Below are 19,210 nucleotides of genomic sequence, written 5' to 3' on the forward strand. Positions count from 1 at the left end.
TCAGAAGAAAGACAAAAGGGTGGGGAAGGCCATTGTGAAGATCTTCTTAAATCGGTGGTCTTGGATCTCAGCTGACTAGGCTGCGATGTGTGCAAAAGAGGACTCTGAAGGATATAGATGAATGGACTGGATGAATAGAAGGAATTGTGATTCTGTTCCTTGAATAAGAGATTTGGGAAGTGGAACAGTTTTCAATAATAACAACAAAAAAAAAAAGTACAGAGTAGGTATGAACTTATACGAATGAAAGCATTTCGGAATTCCAGTGCCTCCACCAGTTAGGACTGCAGCAGTTACTCTCAGGGGCCACATGAGAAGACTCCACTAGGAAGTAAATTATTGACAACAGCATTGCATTTTGTAGGAATTTGAGAAAAAAATTTTGAATAAATTTGATCAGAAATTTTGAGGGGAAAAAAGATACGGAAAAACATGAAATATAAAGAATACTCCTTGGTTGAAAACATCATTTGTTCAATCCTTGTCCGTTGAAATTTGAAACAGATTATTATAATTCCAATCAAATCTTTCCTTAGGTTGATTCATAAATTGAAACAAAATATTTTGCTTCAAGGAAGGAGATAATTTACAGTAAATTTCTTTTTTTTTTTTTTAATTCTATTTCAGAAGGTTTTTTGCAAGTTGCTTTATTTACAACGCCAACTTTAAAAGTCACTGAACTAAAATTAACTGGACAATAAACTAGGCAGAAATTGCTTTACAAAAAGGGAAAGCCCAAAATGCCACTTTCTATAGGGAACCCACAGTTCAATTTTATTCAGAGCAAAGAAAAGAAACTTTCAATCACACTAGAAGAAACTGGGCCTTAAGTTTGGGAACTGTACTGAAACTACACATGCAATGAGGACAACATTCTGCTGATACAATTGACTTGCTGCTGCATTTGTTGACTCTTTTTCTAATATTAACAATTATAAACAAAGCAGTGCAACTAGTATTTGGAATAATCCTTACAGTGTTACAGCGTTAGACACGAAATTTCACTTCTCCTCACACCACTGGTTCTCTTTGCGTACCTGGGCTTCCTCTTCTTCAGTAAAATCATTTTTGATATTGAATGTCTTTCGAATCTCCTCAGGAGTTTTGCCCTTGATCATAATAGCAACAGTCTTGCAGGTAACATCAAGCAAACCTTTGATGTCTAAGTAGTTTGCTGCCAATATAAGTTCAAAGAGTGTCCCTTGGTCAACTTTCAGGAATTCTTGATCCCAAACAGGTATATCATCTGCTCATTTTTCTTTGTTCTCATCATCCTCAGGAGGAGGAGGATCATCCTTGTGGTGGGTGCACCACTGAATGACCTTTTTCAATATTGCTGCATTAACATTTGGCAAGGGGACTGGATCATCATCTCCTTCGTCATCCATTCCCAAATCTTCCAACATAGTCTTGATGGTCACAGATTGTTTTGCAATTTCAACATCAACTTCGAATATCTCTCCATCCGAGCTCTGCAACTTAATTGAAGGCATGGTGTTGGGTCTCAAGGAGATGGCAGGCCAGAGGCTGAAGTGAGCAGGGCAACGTCGTCAATCAGCAACACTGAAAAGCGGAGAACAAGGCCACTACAGCCAGTAAATTTCTTATCAGTGAAGAGCAGGTAGGGAAAAAGCATGTCCTATGTTGAAAATACAGTGTATATTTCTGCATGTAAAAAATACAAAAAGAAAGCACTTTAAACGTAAAACGAAATGTGTGAATGAAATCAATCTTGGGGTTTTCTTTAGAAAACAGTTTTATGTTAATTAAATCACTTAGATTTTAACTTTCAAGTGTAAATAATTAACAAAATTGGAGTGTCAAGTCTAGGTAAAATTCAGCCATATGTATTTATGTATTTATGGGATTTCATCTTAAAATCTATGTATTTATGGGGTTTCATCTTAAAATTCTCTTAACCTTAACAATTAGATTGTCTCTGACTACAGATGATCTAATCAGCAATAGCCACAATGGTCTAAATGTAATCTTCCCATCTGACTGATTAAATCTGTTCTTTAGTCTACAGAAGCACAAAATAGATTTATTTTTGAAGCTCTAGAGCATTTGGTTGATTCAACATTGGAAAACCAATTAATGTCATCTGTCATATCACCAGGCTTAAGAAGAAAAATCTTATGATCATATCAAAAGATGCAGAAAAAGTATTTGACAAAAGCCAACATTTATTCATGATAGAAACACTCCACAAACTACGAACACAGGGCAACTTACTCAACTTGGTAAAGAACTTTTACTCTATAGCTAAAAAGAATGAGAAGAAACACCACAGACAGTGAAAAATAAATTTGGAAAAGACGTATCTGTGGACTCTTAGCCAAAACATGCAAAGACCCACACCCCCAGGGGATGGAGACGAAGACGCCACAGTGCAGTTTCCTTCCATCCCGTGGTCTCAAAAGCCCTGCTCAGGCCAAAGCCAGCAGCAGTTTCTCATTCTTCCCTTTATCTTCCTTTTCCACAAGATGGTGCCTTTTCCCCTAGTAACCTTCATATTGGCTTCTTATTGTAGCTTATGTTCAAATGGAAGTCATGTATGATTGCGTGGTGTCTTTGTTTGCAGAAGTTCTATGTATGTACAATGGATTCTAAGAATTTCAAAAGAAACAGAAGAGCATGGGTTTTTGTGTACCATTTAACCAAAATTCCAATAAATGAAATAATATTCAAAGGGTTGATAAGCCAGAACAATTACCTGCTGTGGAATGCCCAATTTGTTTCAAGCCATAGGGTTTTATTTCTCATTAAAAAATGAGACTATTAATATACTCCTTGTAATCTTCTCTTGTGAAAATTAACTGATATTATGAATGTAAATTAAATGAGACTCAGCAGTTAATGCAGTTTTCTTAAGTTTATCCTGAAAACTGACCAATAGGGATTTGGCACTACTTAGTAGAACTTGTTAGATGTATTTGGGTCGAGTTTGCAACTAAGATTATGGCATCTGGTCCCATCACTTCATGGCAAATAGATGGGGAAGCAATGGAAACAGTGACAGACTATTTTGGGGGGCTCCAAAATCACTGCAGATGGTGACTGCAGCCATGAAATTAAAAGATGCTTGTTCCTTGGAAGAAAAATTATGACCAACATAGACAGCATATTAAAAAGCAGAGACGTTACATTGCCAAAAAGGTCCGTCTAGTCAGAGCTATGATTTTTCCAGTAGTTATGTATGGACGTGAGAATTGGACTATAAAGAAAGCTGAGTGCCAAAGAATTGATGCTTTGAACTGTGGTGTTGGAGAAGACTCTTGAGAGTCCCTTGGACTGCAAGGAGATCCAACCAGTCCGTCCTAAAGAGCATTCCTGGGTGTTCATTGGAAGGACTGATGTTCAAGCTGAAACTCCAATACTTTGGCCACCTGATGAGAAGAACTGACTCATTGGAAAAGACCCTGATGCTGGGAAAGATTGAAGGCAGGAGGAGAAGGGGACGACAGAGGATGAGATGGTTGGATGGCATCACCAACTCAATGGACATGAGTTTGGGTAAACTCTGGGAGTTGGTCAGGACAAGGAGGCCTGGTGTGCTGCAAACCATGGGGTCACAAAGAGTCGGACACGACTGAGCTACTGAACTGTACTAAACTGAGCTGCACTGAACTGAATGCCACTACTTAGAAACTGATCTTTTTATAGTTTGAATTGAATATGCTACTTTATCTACTAGACTTAATACCATCCCTTTACTACCTTCCTTACAGACCACACACACATACTGCTGCTGCTACTGCTGATAAGTCGCTTCAGTCGTGTCTGACTCTGTGCGACCCCATAGACGGCAGCCCACCTGGCTCCCCCGTCCCTGGGATTCTCCAGGCAAGAACACTGGAGTGGGTTGCCATTTCCTTCTCCAATGCATGAAAGTGAAAAGTGAAAGTGAAGTCGCTCAGTCGTGCCCGACCCTCAGCGACCCCATGGACTGCAGCCTTCCAGGCTCCTCCGTCCATGGGATTTTCCAGGCAAGAGTACTGGAGTGGGGTGCCATTGCTACAGGTACCAAGAAATCTTCCTTGCATTTATTTAATTTGTCCACCAGATGGCATGATCAGCCCAGAGGCTGTGAAATAGTCTAGAAAAAAGTTATTGCAAAACTTTGACATTCTTTATTTGTGAGGAATTAGGCAAACTATGGGCTTCCCCGGTAGCTCAGACAGTAAAGAACATGTGACCCAGGTTCTATCCGTGGGTCAGAAAGATCCCCTGGAAAAGGGAATGACAGTCCACTCCAGTATTCCGGCCTGGAGAACCCTATGAATAGAGTATCCTGGTGGGCTACAGTCCATGGGGTCACAAAGAGTCAGACACTAATACTTTCACTTTGATTTCATGGGGAAAAGGGGGCAGGGAAGGCAGGAAGGCTGGCTTGGGATTGGCTAATCTGAGTAACTTCAGTAGGTTCTGGGGGGTGGGAGCTGTTCCTGCTTGTCTGGGACCTGGCCTTGGGGCAATGAAGGAAGTCCTTTGGGATACAGACTTAAGCTACTGTTCAGGAAGGAGAACTGATCTCAAAAGAGCCAAGACCAACACACACACACACACAACTACATTTTGTAAGTGTCCTTAAATATTGTAGTAGGTCTCTTCATACTTCACACAAGTGAAAACGTTTTTTCTGTTCTGTTGAAAATTGGTACTCCGTCCATTTATCCCTTAAGTGCGGTTCATGAAGGAGTTCTAGCAGCCCCTGTGCAGCCTCCTCTGCCTGAGCAGTGTAGCGGAGTCAGCCTGGGAGTCTCCCTTCCTGGAGGGGAAGAGGGGGCTGGTCTTTGCTTTCATTTTATTTACTTCTGGTGGCTCAGATGGTAAAGAATCTGCCTGCAATGCAGGAAACCTGTGTTTGATCCCTGGGTCTGGAAGATCCCCTAGAGAAGGGAATGGCAACCCACTCCAGTATTCTTGTCTGGAGAATTCCATGGATGGAGGAGCCTGGTGGGCTGCAGTCCAAGGGATCACAGAGTCAGAACAACTGAGTGACTAATACAGACACACACACATCTTCCACACTCTTACCTTTGTGTCCATTTTTCCCTGTGTATAAAATTAAAAAGCTGAACAAGGTAACAAAGATTTCTTCCTTATTTACATCAGGATATTTGATGCATAGAACTTGAGAGTCTGAAAAAAAAAAATGGCAGGGAAACTACGCAAGTCCTCATTAGTGAAAATCAATTAAATTATCAAGTATTACATCATAGAAAGCAAAACTTGTGGATCCTGGTAGCAAAATGATTAAGAAAGGGGGAAGGGGCAAAATGCAAATAGAAAGAATAAATTCAGGCAAAAGGCAGTATATTGACATTTGAAAACTGAAAGCTGGGGAGGAGCTAAATGGCGGAGGAGTAGGACGGGGAGAGCACTTTCTCCCCCACAAATTCATCAAAAGACCATTTAAACGCTGAGTAAATTCCACAAAACAACTTCTGAATGCTGGCAGAGGACATCAGGCACCCAGAAAAGCAACCCAAGTCTTTGAAAGGAGAGAGAAGAAATACAGCTCCACCCACCAAAACACCGACACAAGCTTCCCTAACCAAGAAACCTTGACAAGCCACCTGTACAAACTCACACAGAGCGAGGAAACACCACAATAAAGAGAACTCCACAAACTGCCAGAATACAGAAAGGACACCCCAAACTCAGCAATTTAAACAAGATGAAGAGACAGAGGAATACCCAGCAGGTAAAGGAACAGGATAAATGCCCACCAAACCAAACAAAAGAGGAAGAGATAGGGAATCTACCTGATAAAGAATTCCAAATAATGATAGTGAAATTGATCCAAAATCTTGAAATCAAAATGGAATCACAGATAAATAGCTTGGAGACAAAGATTGAGAAGATGCAAGAAAGGTTTAACAAGGACCTAGAAGAAATAAAAGAGAGTCAATATATAGTGAATAATGCAATAAATGAAATGAAAAACACTCTGGAGGCAACAAATAGTAGAATAACAGAGGCAGAAGATAGGATTAGTGAATTCGAAGATAGAATGGTAGAAATAAATGAATCAGAGATGATAAAAGAAAAATGAATTAAAAGAAATGAGGACAATCTCAGAGACCTCCAGGACAATATTAAACACTACAACATTCGAATCATAGGGGTCCCAGAAGAAGAAGACAAAAAGAAATACCATGAGAAAATACTTGAAGAGATAATAGTTGAAAACTTCCCTAAAATGGGGAAGGAAATAATCACCCAAGTCCAAGAAACCCAGAGAGTCCCAAACAGGATAAACCCAAGGCGAAACACCCCAGGACACATATTAATCAAGTTAACAAAGATCAAACACAAAGAACAAATATTAAAAGCAGCAAGGGTAAAACAACAAATAACACACAAGGGAATTCCCATAAGGATAACAGCTGATCTTTCAATAGAAACTCTCCAAGCCAGGAGGGAATGGCAAGACATACTTAAAGTGATGAAAGAAAATAACCTACAGCCCAGATTATTGTACCCAGCAAGGATCTCATTCAAATATGAAGGAGAAATCAAAAGCTTCTCAGACAAGCAAAAGCTGAGAGAATTCTGCACCACCAAACCAGCTTTCCAGGATATTCTCTAGACAGGAAACACAAAATGGTGTATAAACTCAAACCCCAAACAATAAAGTAAATGGTAACGGGATCATACTTATCAGTAATTACCTTAAACGTAAATGGGTTGAATGCCCCAACCAAAAGACAAAGACTGGCTGAATGGATACAAAAACAAGACCCCTACATATGTTGTCTACAAGAGACCCACCTCAAAACAGGGGACACATTCAGACTGAAAGTGAAGGGCTGGAAAAAGATTTTCCATGCAAATAGGGACCAAAAGAAAGCAGGAGTAGCAATACTCATATCAGATAAAATAGACTTTAAAACAAAGGCTGTGAAAAGAGACAAAGAAGGTCACTACATAATGATCAAAGGATCAATCCAAGAAGAAGATATAACAATTATAAAATACATGCACCCAACATGGGAGCACCGCAGTATGTAAGACAAATGCTAACAAGTATGAAAGGAGAAATTAACAATAACACAATAATAGTGGGAGACTTTAATACCCCACTCACACCTATGGATAGATCAACTAAACAGAAAATTAACAAGGAAACACAAACTTTAAACGATACAATAGACCAGTTAGACCTAATTGATATCTATAGGACATTTCATCCCAAAACAATGAATTTCACCTTTTTCTCAAGCGCACATGGAACCTTCTCCAGGGCCATAAAGCTAACCTTGGTAAATTCAAAAAAATAGAAATCATTCCAAGCATCTTTTCTGACCACAATGCAGTAAGATTAGATCTCAGTTACAGGAGAAAAACTATTAAAAATTCCAACATATGGAGGCTGAACAACACGCTGCTGAATAACCAACAAATCACAGAAGAAATCAAAATTTGCATAGAAATGAATGAAAATGAAAACACAACAACCCAAAACCTGTGGGACACTTTAAAAGCAGTCATAAGGGGAAAGTTCATAGCAATACAGGCACACCTCAAGAAACAAGAAAAAAGTAAAATAAATAACCTAACCCTACACCTAAAGCAACTAGAAAAGGAAGAAATGAAGAACCCCAGGGTTAATAGAAGGAAAGAAATCTTAAAAATTAGGGCAGAAATAAATGCAAAAGAAACAAAAGAGACCATAGCAAAAATCAACAAAACCAAAAGCTGGTTCTTTGAAAGGATAAATAAAATTGACAAACCATTAGCCAGACTCATCAAGAAACAAAGGGAGAAAAATCAAATCAATAAAATTAGAAATGAAAATGGAGAGATCACAACAGACAACACAGAAATACAAAGGATCATAAGAGACTACTATCAACAATTATATGCCAATAAAATGGACAACGTGGAAGAAATGGACAAATTCTTAGAAAAGTACAACTTTCCAAAACTGGACCAGGAAGAAATAGAAAATCTTAACAGACCCATCACAAGCACGGAAATTGAAACTGTAATCAAAAATCTTCCAGCAAACAAAAGCCCTGGTCCAGACGGCTTCACAGCTGAATTCTACCAAAAATTTAGAGAAGAGCTAACACCTATCCTGCTCAAACTCTTCCAGAAAATTGCAGAGGAAGGTAAACTTCCAAACTCATTCCATGAGGCCACCATCACCCTAATACCAAAACCTGACAAAGATCCCACAAAAAAAGAAAACTACAGGCCAATATCACTAATGAACATAGATGCAAAAATCCTTAACAAAATTCTAGCAATCAGAATCCAACAACACATTAAAAAGATCATACACCATGACCAAGTGGGCTTTATCCCAGGGATGCAAGGATTCTTCAATATCTGCAAATCAATCAATGTAATACACCACATTAACAAATTGAAAAATAAAAACCATATGATTATCTCAATAGATGCAGAGAAAGCCTTTGACAAAATTCAACATCCATTTATGATAAGAACTCTCCAGAAAGCAGGAATAGAAGGAACATACCTCAACATAATAAAAGCTATATATGACAAACCCACAGCAAACATTATCCTCAATGGTGAAAAATTGAAAGCATTTCCTCTAAAGTCAGGAACAAGACAAGGGTGCCCACTTTCACCATTACTATTCAACATAGTTTTGGAAGTTCTGGCCACAGCAATCAGAGCAGAAAAAGAAATAAAAGGAATCCAAATTGGAAAAGAAGAAGTAAAACTCTCACTATTTGCAGATGACATGATCCTCTACATAGAAAACCCTAAAGACTCCACCAGAAAATTACTAGAAATAATCAATGACTATAGCAAAGTTGCAGGATATAAAATCAACACACAGAAATCCCTTGCATTCCTATACACTAATAATGAGAAAACTGAAAGAGAAATTAAGGAAACAATTCCATTCACCATTGCAACGAAAAGAATAAAATACTTAGGAATATATCTACCTAAAGAAACTACAGACCTATATATAGAAAACAATAAAACACTGGTGAAAGAAATCAAAGAGGACACTAATAGATGGAGAAATATACCATGTTCATGGATTGGAAGAATCAATATAGTGAAAATGAGTATACTACCCAAAGCAATTTATAGATTCAATGCAATCCCTATCAAGCTACCAACGGTATTCTTCACAGAGCTAGAACAAATAATTTCACAATTTGTATGGAAATACAAAAAACCTCGAATAGCCAAAGCTATCTTGAGAAAGAAGAATGGAACTGGAGGAATCAACCTGCCTGACTTCAGGCTCTACTACAAAGCCACAGTCATCAAGACAGTATGGTACTGGCACAAAGACAGAAATATTGATCAATGGAACAAAGTAGAAAGCCCAGAGATAAATCCACACACCTATGGACACCTTATCTTTGACAAAGGAAGCAAGAATATACAATGGATTAAAGACAATCTCTTTAACAAGTGGTGCTGGGAAATCTGGTCAACCACTTGTAAAAGAATGAAACTAGAACACTTTCTAACACCATACACAAAAATAAACTCAAAATGGATTAAAGATCTCAACGTAAGACCAGAAACTATAAAACTCCTAGAGGAGAACACAGGCAAAACACTCTCTGACGTACATCACAGCAGGATCCTCTATGACCCACCTCCCAGAATATTGGAAATAAAAGCAAAAATAAACAAATGGGACCTAATTAAACTTAAAACCTTCTGCACAACAAAGGAAACTATTAGCAAGGTGAAAAGGCAGCCTTCAGAATGGGAGAAAATAATAGCAAATGAAGCAACTGACAAACAACTAATCTCAAAAATATACAAGCAACTCCTACAGCTCAACTCCAGAAAAATAAATGACCCAATCAAAAAATGGGCCAAAGAACTAAATAGACATTTCTCCAAAGAAGACATACAGATGGCTAACAAACACATGAAAAGATGCTCAACATCACTCATTATCAGAGAAATGCAAATCAAAACCACTATGAGGTACCATTTCATGCAGTCAGAATGGCTGCAATCCAAAAGTCTACAAATAATAAATGCTGGAAAGGGTGTGGAGAAAAGGGAACCCTCTTACACTGTTGGTGGGAATGCAAACTAGTACAGCCACTATGGAGAACAGTGTGGAGATTCCTTAAAAAACTGAAAATGGAACTGCCTTATGATCCAGCAATCCCACTGCTGGGCATACACACTGAGGAAACCAGAAGGGAAAGAGACACGTGTACCCCAATGTTCATCGCAGCACTGTTTATAATAGCCAGGACATGGAAGCAACCTAGATGCCCATCAGCAGATGAATGGCTAAGAAAGCTGTGGTACATATACACAATGGAGTATTACTCAGCCATTAAAAAGAATACATTTGAATCAGTTCTAATGAGATGGATGAAACTGGAACCTATTATACAGAGTGAAGTAAGCCAGAAAGAAAAACACCAATACAGTATACTAATGCATATATATGGAATTTAGAAAGATGGTAACAATAACCCTGTGTAAGAGACAGCAAAAGAGACACTGATGTATAGATCAGTTTTATGGACTCTGTGGGAGAGGGAGAGGGTGGGAAGATTTGGGAGAATGGCATTGAAACATGTATAATATCATGTATGAAACGAGTCGCCAGTCCAGGTTCAATGCACGATACTGGATGCTTGGGGCTGGTGCACTGGGACGACCCAGAGGGAGGGTATGGGGAGGGAGGAGGGAGGAGGGTTCAGGATGGGGAACACAGGTATACCTGTGGCAGATTCATTTCAATATTTGGCAAAACTAATACAATATTGTAAAGTTTAAAAATAAAATAAAATTAAATTAAAAAAAAGAAAACTGAAAGCCTAGAAGCTTTCAATCCAAGTCTATATGAATACCCCAGCCCTTTTTCATCACTCCCCAAATCAGAGAAGGCCCCCTTCCCCATGCAAAAATAAGTAATCGCCTGGCAAGAGGACCCTCTCTGGAGGTTCGCCACTCTGTCTGTCGGGCTCCTCTGTCCATGGGATCCTCCAGGCAAGAATACTGGAGTGGATTACCATGCCCTCTTCCAGGGGATCTTCCCACCCAGGGATGGAACCTGCATCTCTTACATCTCCTGCATTGGCAGGTGGGTTCTTTACCACTAGCGCCACCTGGGGAGCCACTCTCCAGGAAAAGAGGTGATGAAGAGAAGCAGCTCAGGACGGGGGAGAGAGCTCAGATTCTGACCCGACAAGCCCTTTCTCCAGCTGCTGTCAGCTGGATGACGGATTTGCCTGAGGCAGAGCGATCAGACAGAGTGACTGGCCAATTCAACATGAGCGGTAAAGAAAGAACAGACACAATATTTTAGAGATTGTAGTACTGTCGTGGGGCAAACACAGTATTTAAAGTGTAGATATCTACCTTCTCTCTAATATTTTCACATGTTCACTTTTTAATTACATCTCACAATTTGCAGTTGAATATAGAAATTTAAAATTCTTTTAAAATAGTTCGTTGAGAGTGCAGGTTTTGTTTTTGGTTAGGGTTTTTATTTTCCCTTTTCTATGTTGTTACCTTGTGATTTGAAATCACGTGGAATGCATTTTCCAGGGAGGACCGAGCCTACAATGACAAGGCTTTCTTAATAAGTCGGGTAGACTTTTTAGACACAGACACATCATCCTATCCCAGCTGTAGTCACCCAAATGGAAAGGGAAACTGTATATATATAGAAGTATATCTAAGCTTTTTTGCCGGCAAGGATGTTTGTCTCTTTTGTTCATTTCTTATGTTTGTTGCTGAGAATTGAGCATGGTGCTACTAGAGCTTCAATTCACTTGTTTTGTTGAATGCATTAGAACCAATTTAATTTGTTCATAAATTGCTGTTTTGAAGGAAGGGAAAAAAAATCAAGGTTGAGTTGCATAAATTTCTCAAGAGGAAAATGTATGCAGCTTCAAATTGCATGCAAAAACTAATGTTTAGAGGGTGAAAACTACAGTCTTTCAAAGCTGCAGTATAAAGGAAGAAAGATTCTCAGTCAACTCTACTAAAAAATAAAGATAACTGAACTGGTGCAGAACTTGGTAAGGATAGTGTTGCTGAAAGTGTTTAACATATTTCCTTTAGAAAAGGCACTTGGCTGTGTGGTTGATCTATGAGACTATTTTTTTAAATAATTAAAAAAAATGCATCAAGAGTATTGATCAGTTGGGAATAGCTAAGAAAGACCAGGATGGATTGTTTGGATTTTCATTTTATGTCATAAATTTCTAGGGTTTTAAAAATCACATATGACAATATTTTGTACTTCATTTAGCATATCTTAATTTTTTTCCATTTCTTCTAGACCTGGATATTTCTGTACTGGTGGATCTTTCCCCTAGTATTGTGACAGCTTTTCTCTGAGGCCAAGGCCAAATTATATATGCATCTTTAAAAAAGACAATAGTTCTGTAGTTGCAGAGTAATTACTTTTCTAACTTCCATGGTAAATTTTCTCTTAAAACACTATCTACAGTGTGAAATTGAGTAGACATCTGATGGAGCTCAACCCATGTATTTCTCCCCTCAGAAATCATTAAGTTTAAGTCACACTGAAAGCTGTACTGACATTAAAGAATGCATTCTATTGCTTTAAATTGCTTTTCTACCTACACATAGTCCAGGGACAAAGGCACCTCACAGTCCTCCACAATTTGAGCTTGTCTGTTTTAAATGCATACATACACATTATCGCTTTATAATTAATAGGTAATAGTAACACAAAAAAAGAGAGCAACCTGACATAGTTTTGGCTTCTTGGGTTGCAATAAGCAATTCTTGTGTGCAGCACATTATCGCTTTATAATTAATAGCTAATAGTAACACAAAAACAGAGAACAACCTGACGTAGTTTGGCTTCTTGGGTTGCAGTAAGCAATTCTTGTGTGCAGCACATTATCACTTTATAATTAATAGGTAATAGTAACACAAAAACAGAGAACAGCCTGACGTAGTTTGGCTTCTTGGGTTGCAGTAAGCAATTCTTGTGTGCAGCACATTATCGCTTTATAATTAATAGGTAATAGTAACACAAAAACAGAGAACAACCTGACGTAGTTTGGCTTCTTGGGTTGCAATAAGCAATTCTTGTGTGCAGCACATTATCGCTTTATAATTAATAGGTAATAGTAACACAAAAACAGAGAACAGCCTGACGTAGTTTGGCTTCTTGGGTTGCAGTAAGCAATTCTTGTGTGCAGCACATTATCGCTTTATAATTAATAGGTAATAGTAACACAAAAACAGAGAACAGCCTGACGTAGTTTGGCTTCTTGGGTTGCAGTAAGCAATTCTTGTGTGCAGGGGTACAATTTGGTACTAACGTTCCAACAAACGTGCTTGTTCCTCATAATTTACTTTGCCTTTTATAAATTCATATTAGTTATGCAGAAAATGTTAGCACTCTCATTGACTTTTAATTAGCATATTCCAAGAAGAGAATTTAATCCTAGTAGGCATATAAGGATATTGATTTTCTGCCTTCTAAGACACAGGGTCAAGTATAACATGGGTGTTTTTTGTAGTAATGTATATTCCTAGCAATAGCATTGAAATCTGTCACTCTTCTTGATTCTTGTTTTAAAATAACCAATGCCCATTGAGTTAGGCAGAAAAGTGATTGGGATAGATTTAGTGCTTGCTTGCTATGACTCACAGTCAATACTTGACCTATTGAACAGACCTTCATATATTGTACTTTATGCATACTCATCAAAGTATAAAGCACGCAAAAGATGCAGTGGATGTATATCTTACAAGCGGCCTGTAGACCGCCTGTTCTGTTGGTTATTTCTGGTGGATTTCCAGGGGCGCGCGAGAGAAGCTGTGCGCCGGGGTAAGGGTGTCTTGCAGAGCATGTGTGCCAGAAGCTATGGTGTCTGAAATAGTATTATGGAAATGTCTGGAGTTTATAAGAAAATTCCAAGTACCCTAAGGGCGTTGGACATAAAAGAGTTTCTAGATTTCCATAGACAACCGTAGCAGTAATGACAATATAGGTAGGATATGACTAAATTTGAAAATTCAGCAAACATGGATCTGAAAACTTATGGTGTGATATAGTCTATTTCCTATTTCTCAACAAATATTAGATTTTATCAACTATTCTAAAATTATCCCATCTTCACACGAACTCAGGTCGAGAAGGAAGAGATACCCTACCTTAAGAACTTTCAGAAACTACTCACTTTGGGTTATCCCTGGTTCTAGGTAGGCCTCTGTGTTCATTTAATACTGACCTTACTTCAGACTCTTAGATTTAGCCTTTCGTCTTGTATCACACTATTTCATTGCATCTATGGCCTTGGCACTAACTAATATTCTGGCTTGTCCCTATTTTCTGTGGCGAACCCTGGGGATTTTACATAGCTTCTCCTTGTTATGGCATGTTGGATGCCCACATGAACTTGATTTTACAACTTCCCGTGGTTTTGCACAGGGAAAAGAAGAAAACGTACTTTCTGTCTCTAAGTAAAGCATCTGAAGGTGATTCCAGAGAAATGAGCAAATTTCAAACACCTGAAATTGGGGGAAAATATTCTATGCTTCAAGGCATTCCCAGGTGATGCAGTGATAAAGAATCTGCCTGCCAATGCAGGAGACGCAAGAGATGTGGATTCGATTCCTGAGTCAGGAAGATCCCCTGGAGGAAAAAATGGCAACCCACTCCAGAATTCTTGCTTGGGAAATACAATGGATGGAGGAGCCTGGCAGACTACAGTCATGAGGTCACAAAGAGTCAGATATGCTTGAGAGACTGAGGCAGACACACCTTCTTTTCTAGAGCTCCTGTGGTTTTTCTTGTTTCTTGAGAGAAGTGTAATTGGGGAGAAAAATTAGTTGATCTTTAATATGTCACCTTGTCTCCAAAGATTCATATCACTAATTAGTATAGAGATGATTTTGACTTAAATTCTCTGTTATACTAATGTATGAAATCTCTCACTATGTTAGTAGTTCAATCTAATTTCATTGCAAAGTGAAATTTCCAGTCTTATGGTTGTAGACAGTTTGGGACCTGTGAAGCACTTGGGTAACTGGTTAATAAATATTTGAGTCTGGCTTGAATCTTAGAGCATTGTATTCTAAAATATTTAAGAATATTGAATTTAGTTGTTCTTGGATGAATTTCACTCCGTACGTCTCAAAAGTATTAATCTTTCCAGTTGTACCCTTTAAAAAAAAAAAGATTTTGCCTTTAAAAAAAAACCACAAAAATATGGGGGTATTGATCAAAAGCCAGCCTTTGGAGCTCAGCAACCTTGTTTTAATACCTGATTTAACTACTTAGTGACTTGGAACTTTGGCAAGTCAGCCCACTTTTCCAAGGCTATGTCCTCCTATCATCAGGGGATGCAGATCCAAACCACAGTGAGATGTCCCCTCACATCTGTCAGGACAGCTGGTATTTAAAAAACAAATGATGATGTGTTGAAGAGGATGTGGAGAAAAGGGCGTCCTGATACGCTAATGATGGTATTAAACTGGTACATCCATTAGGAAAAGTGGGATGGAGGTTCCTCACAGCGTTAAAATATAACTACCATATGATCCTTCAATCCCACTTCTGGGTGTTTATGTGAAGAACTGAAGTCAGCACCTCAAAGAGATACCTGCACCCCTATGTTCATTGCATCAGTATCGACCATAGCCAAGATATGAAAACAACTCAAGTATCCTTAAGCAGACTGATGGATAAGGATAATGTATATATGCACACAATAGAATATTATTCAGTCTAAAAATGAGGATATCCTTCCAGCTATACATGGATGAACCTGGAGAATACTATGCTAAATAAAATAAGCCGGATGTAAAGACACATACTGTATGGTCTCAGACTCATAGAAACAGGGATAGAATGGTGATTCCCGGGGGCTGAGGGTAGGGGAAGTGTGGAGATAATGGTCTAAATACATTGTTAGCGCTGGTAGCTAATAATAATGTACTTAAAATTCGCTAAGAGGGTAGACCCTATGTTGAGTATTCTTACTACAAAAATAATTAAAAAGTTGTAAGTCAAGCTTACAAACCCTCAAGTAAAATATATTTGTTGATTGAATATTTATTGATTCAAGACATCTCTTGCAATCTACATGACATTTGAAATGTTTTAATACTTGTTAATAAAAATAAAATAAAAAATAGATAGATGCCAGAAAGAGGAAATTTCCACTGTGCATAGGAACTTTTTTGAATATTTCATGAACCCAGATGTCACTGAAGACCAACAGCTATTACAAGACACTATGAAATATTAGACAAAACATTACCCACCTTTTGGCCCTGTGTCCCTTGGAGCTGCTCGGTTATAAGTTTTGAAGGCCTTATTAACATTTCCCTGTAAGCGCCAGAGTGAGAGATTAAGTAATATGTGTTGGAGGAGGGCATGGCAACCCACTCCAGTATTCTTACCTGGAGAATCCCATGGACAGGAGCCTGGCGGGCTGCATTCTGTAGGGTCACACAGAGTTGGACATATGTTAAACCGACTTAGCATGCACACATGCATAGAAGAGCAAAAAGTCATTTTTAGTCCAACAATTGGCCCTAAGAAATTGTATTTATACTTTGAAACAATGAAGCTTTCTGACCTCTTTAGGAAAAAATACTCCATGGTTCGCTTAGACATGTACTAAGGTGATTTTGTTTGCTATACATAAGCAAATCTTAGGTTTCATAAACTCACACATGCACATACATGCACATGCATATTACATTTCTACTGTGTGATCAGGTTATACAAATTGATAATTAGGTGGACAGAGAGAATATCCAAGTCCCAGGTTTCATCCAAGGATAGATGTGTCATTATTACTGGGCTACTGACCTCTGCATTCTCTGGGTTGGCCATCTTGCCAGACACAGGGAGGCCCCAATTCCATCAAGCTAGTTCTCTGCGGAACTCGATATGCAGCCATCATCCCGGGTAGACTCATCTTCTTCCATCTGGGTCTCGATGAAATCTGATAATTGTGTTATTTTTTTGAGGGAGAGAAAGCCATTTCACAGCACCCTGGGAAGGGAAGCAGTGCATTAACACCTCAGAAGGCTGATCTCCTGGCCGCACTTTTCTCCTGGACTCTGGGGCGTGCGTGCTGGAGTACCAGTGTGCTTCGTATGGATTTGCTGATTGCAGTTCATTCCTGGACACCACGATTCATAGAAGGTGTCAAGTCAGATGTCTTTCTGAGCTTCAGCAGCTGTAGCTTTTCCAAGGCTCTTCACATGATGAGAACTTATTTCAAAGTCACACTTTAAAAGGAAAACAAACTCAAATGCATGGTAAATAGCATTTATTTTTCTGCAGGAGAATAATCACTCAAAAATGGTGATTATTTAAAACCCTGAAACCATTCAGCAATCATTGAACAGGTTTCAATCTTTTGATATTAAATAGAGGGCAGGATCTAAATGGCATTAGGAAGAATGAAAAATGTCGTAGTTGGCATAACGGTTGTTTTTGTATCAATATTTCAATGTCTACAAAGATTACAAAAGTCAAAATAGCAAACTATGACCAATTAAGCTTGAAAATTGTAAAAAAGAATTATTCCAGATTTGCAATAATGAGAATTAAAATGAAGGTTATTTTGTGTATTTTTTATGCAACATTCCTTGTTCCCTGGGCTTTATATATCATCAAAATCAGAATAAAAAGTCAAGAACATTTCCGGTCATGGCCAGTCTCATGCTGATTTTATTTTAAGCAAGTGCAAAAATCTGTGCCGTTTCTTAAATTCTAAAAGTTGTTCTCAGGCACATCTGCTCTACAGTGTTTACGACAAAAAGTCTAGTTTATCAAATATGCAAATGTTTATTTTAATTTGATGTGTTTCCAATTCAGTTAAGAGTTTCCTGCAAGAGTGAACCGTTTCACAAATCAGTTCTGATGCTTGCTCATTTCCTATCTTGATATGTCCTTGTCTCAGTGTCCTTTAAAGCCCGAAGTGAGGTCATCCTGGAGCAAACGGAGGTGGCGTGTACTATTCAGGCCGCAGCAGTCCTACTATTTAAAAAAGCTGTGTTTGTTTCTTTGTTTTTGGCTCCACGGGGTCTCCGTTGTGGCGCATGGGCTTTTCATTGCAGTGACTTCTCTTGCTGTGGCAGGCGGATTCTTAAACGCTAGGCCACCAGGGAAGTCCTGTCTTACCATTTTCCATATCACAAAGTGCTCTGAGATTCTGATGATATTTATGTGAGTCTATGGATCCATCCCCTTGATAACACACAATAAATGACAGTGTTATATGCAGTTTCAGCGAATCTGTGTCTTTCTGACTGAATTCACGGGCTGCAGTCAGGAACCTCCGTTTATTTGTTCCCATATACAGTGACGAACATGAATTTGAGCCAGCTCCGGGAGGTGGTAGAGGACAGAGGAGCCTGGAGTGCTACGGTCCATGCGGTCACCAAGAGTCTGACATGACTAAGCACCTGAGCAACAAATGTTTAGTGAATGGGGCTTCAGAATATGCAAACAGGAAGCAAGTGAGCTGTGACCTCTGCAGAGTGATGATAGCCTCAGCCGCCTGCACCTGTCTCCTTTCTGGGAAAATGACTGTTGTGTCTACTAGCATCTATAACACGCAGCTTCCTCGGTCAAGCAAGGACAATAATTCTAATCTCATAGTACTGCTGTGAGGATTAAAGAAAATAATACGTGTGAAGTCCAGAAGGCAGTACCTGACCCGGACTGATTTTCTACAAATGTTATGTCATCTCTCTATATAGTTATATAGCATATAACTGACTCATGTTTAATTTAACTTTTCAAATATATAGGTAAAACATATGTATGTACACATGTTACCTCTTTAGTATTGAGGATGGAAAAAGTTAAAAAATGATAAAAACCTGTTAAAGTAGAATTTTACTTCTCCAATTGTGACTTTTAATCTGATGACTAGCTATCCAAGTGTATGCTAAGATTGGGAAAATAAAGAGACAGAGGATAAAAATTTATAGTTATAGTTTAATATAAATAGTACACATTTGAATCTTGTAAACGTATTCACTGTCGCTAACAATAATGCTCCTGTCAACTGCAGAATGTTTGTCATTGAGACTTTGAAGACTTGTGCATGTGCTGATAGGATACAAAAATCCTTCCTCTATTTGGCTTCTTCTTCAACTGGAATAGATCAGCTTTTGTGAAGGCAAATGGTTTCTCAGGAAGAGTGCAGGTAAACTGCATTGTGGAGGCCACTGCCCAGACTCAACCATAGGAGGACAGTCTTAA

General features: G+C 38.6%; 1 pseudogene across 1 annotated transcript; it reads right to left on the reverse strand.

Annotated features, from left to right (window-relative positions):
• Window positions 1–747: 747 nt before the first annotated feature.
• On the reverse strand, window positions 748–1,594 carry LOC782054 (S-phase kinase-associated protein 1-like; annotated as a pseudogene). The gene has a single exon (XR_084060.6). The product of XR_084060.6 is annotated as an S-phase kinase-associated protein 1-like (transcript).
• Between the last annotated feature and the right edge of the window lie 17,616 nt (window positions 1,595–19,210).

The sequence above is a fragment of the Bos taurus genome, chromosome 24 (assembly GCF_002263795.3).
Source record: "Bos taurus isolate L1 Dominette 01449 registration number 42190680 breed Hereford chromosome 24, ARS-UCD2.0, whole genome shotgun sequence".
Classification (NCBI taxonomy): domain Eukaryota; kingdom Metazoa; phylum Chordata; class Mammalia; order Artiodactyla; family Bovidae; genus Bos; species Bos taurus.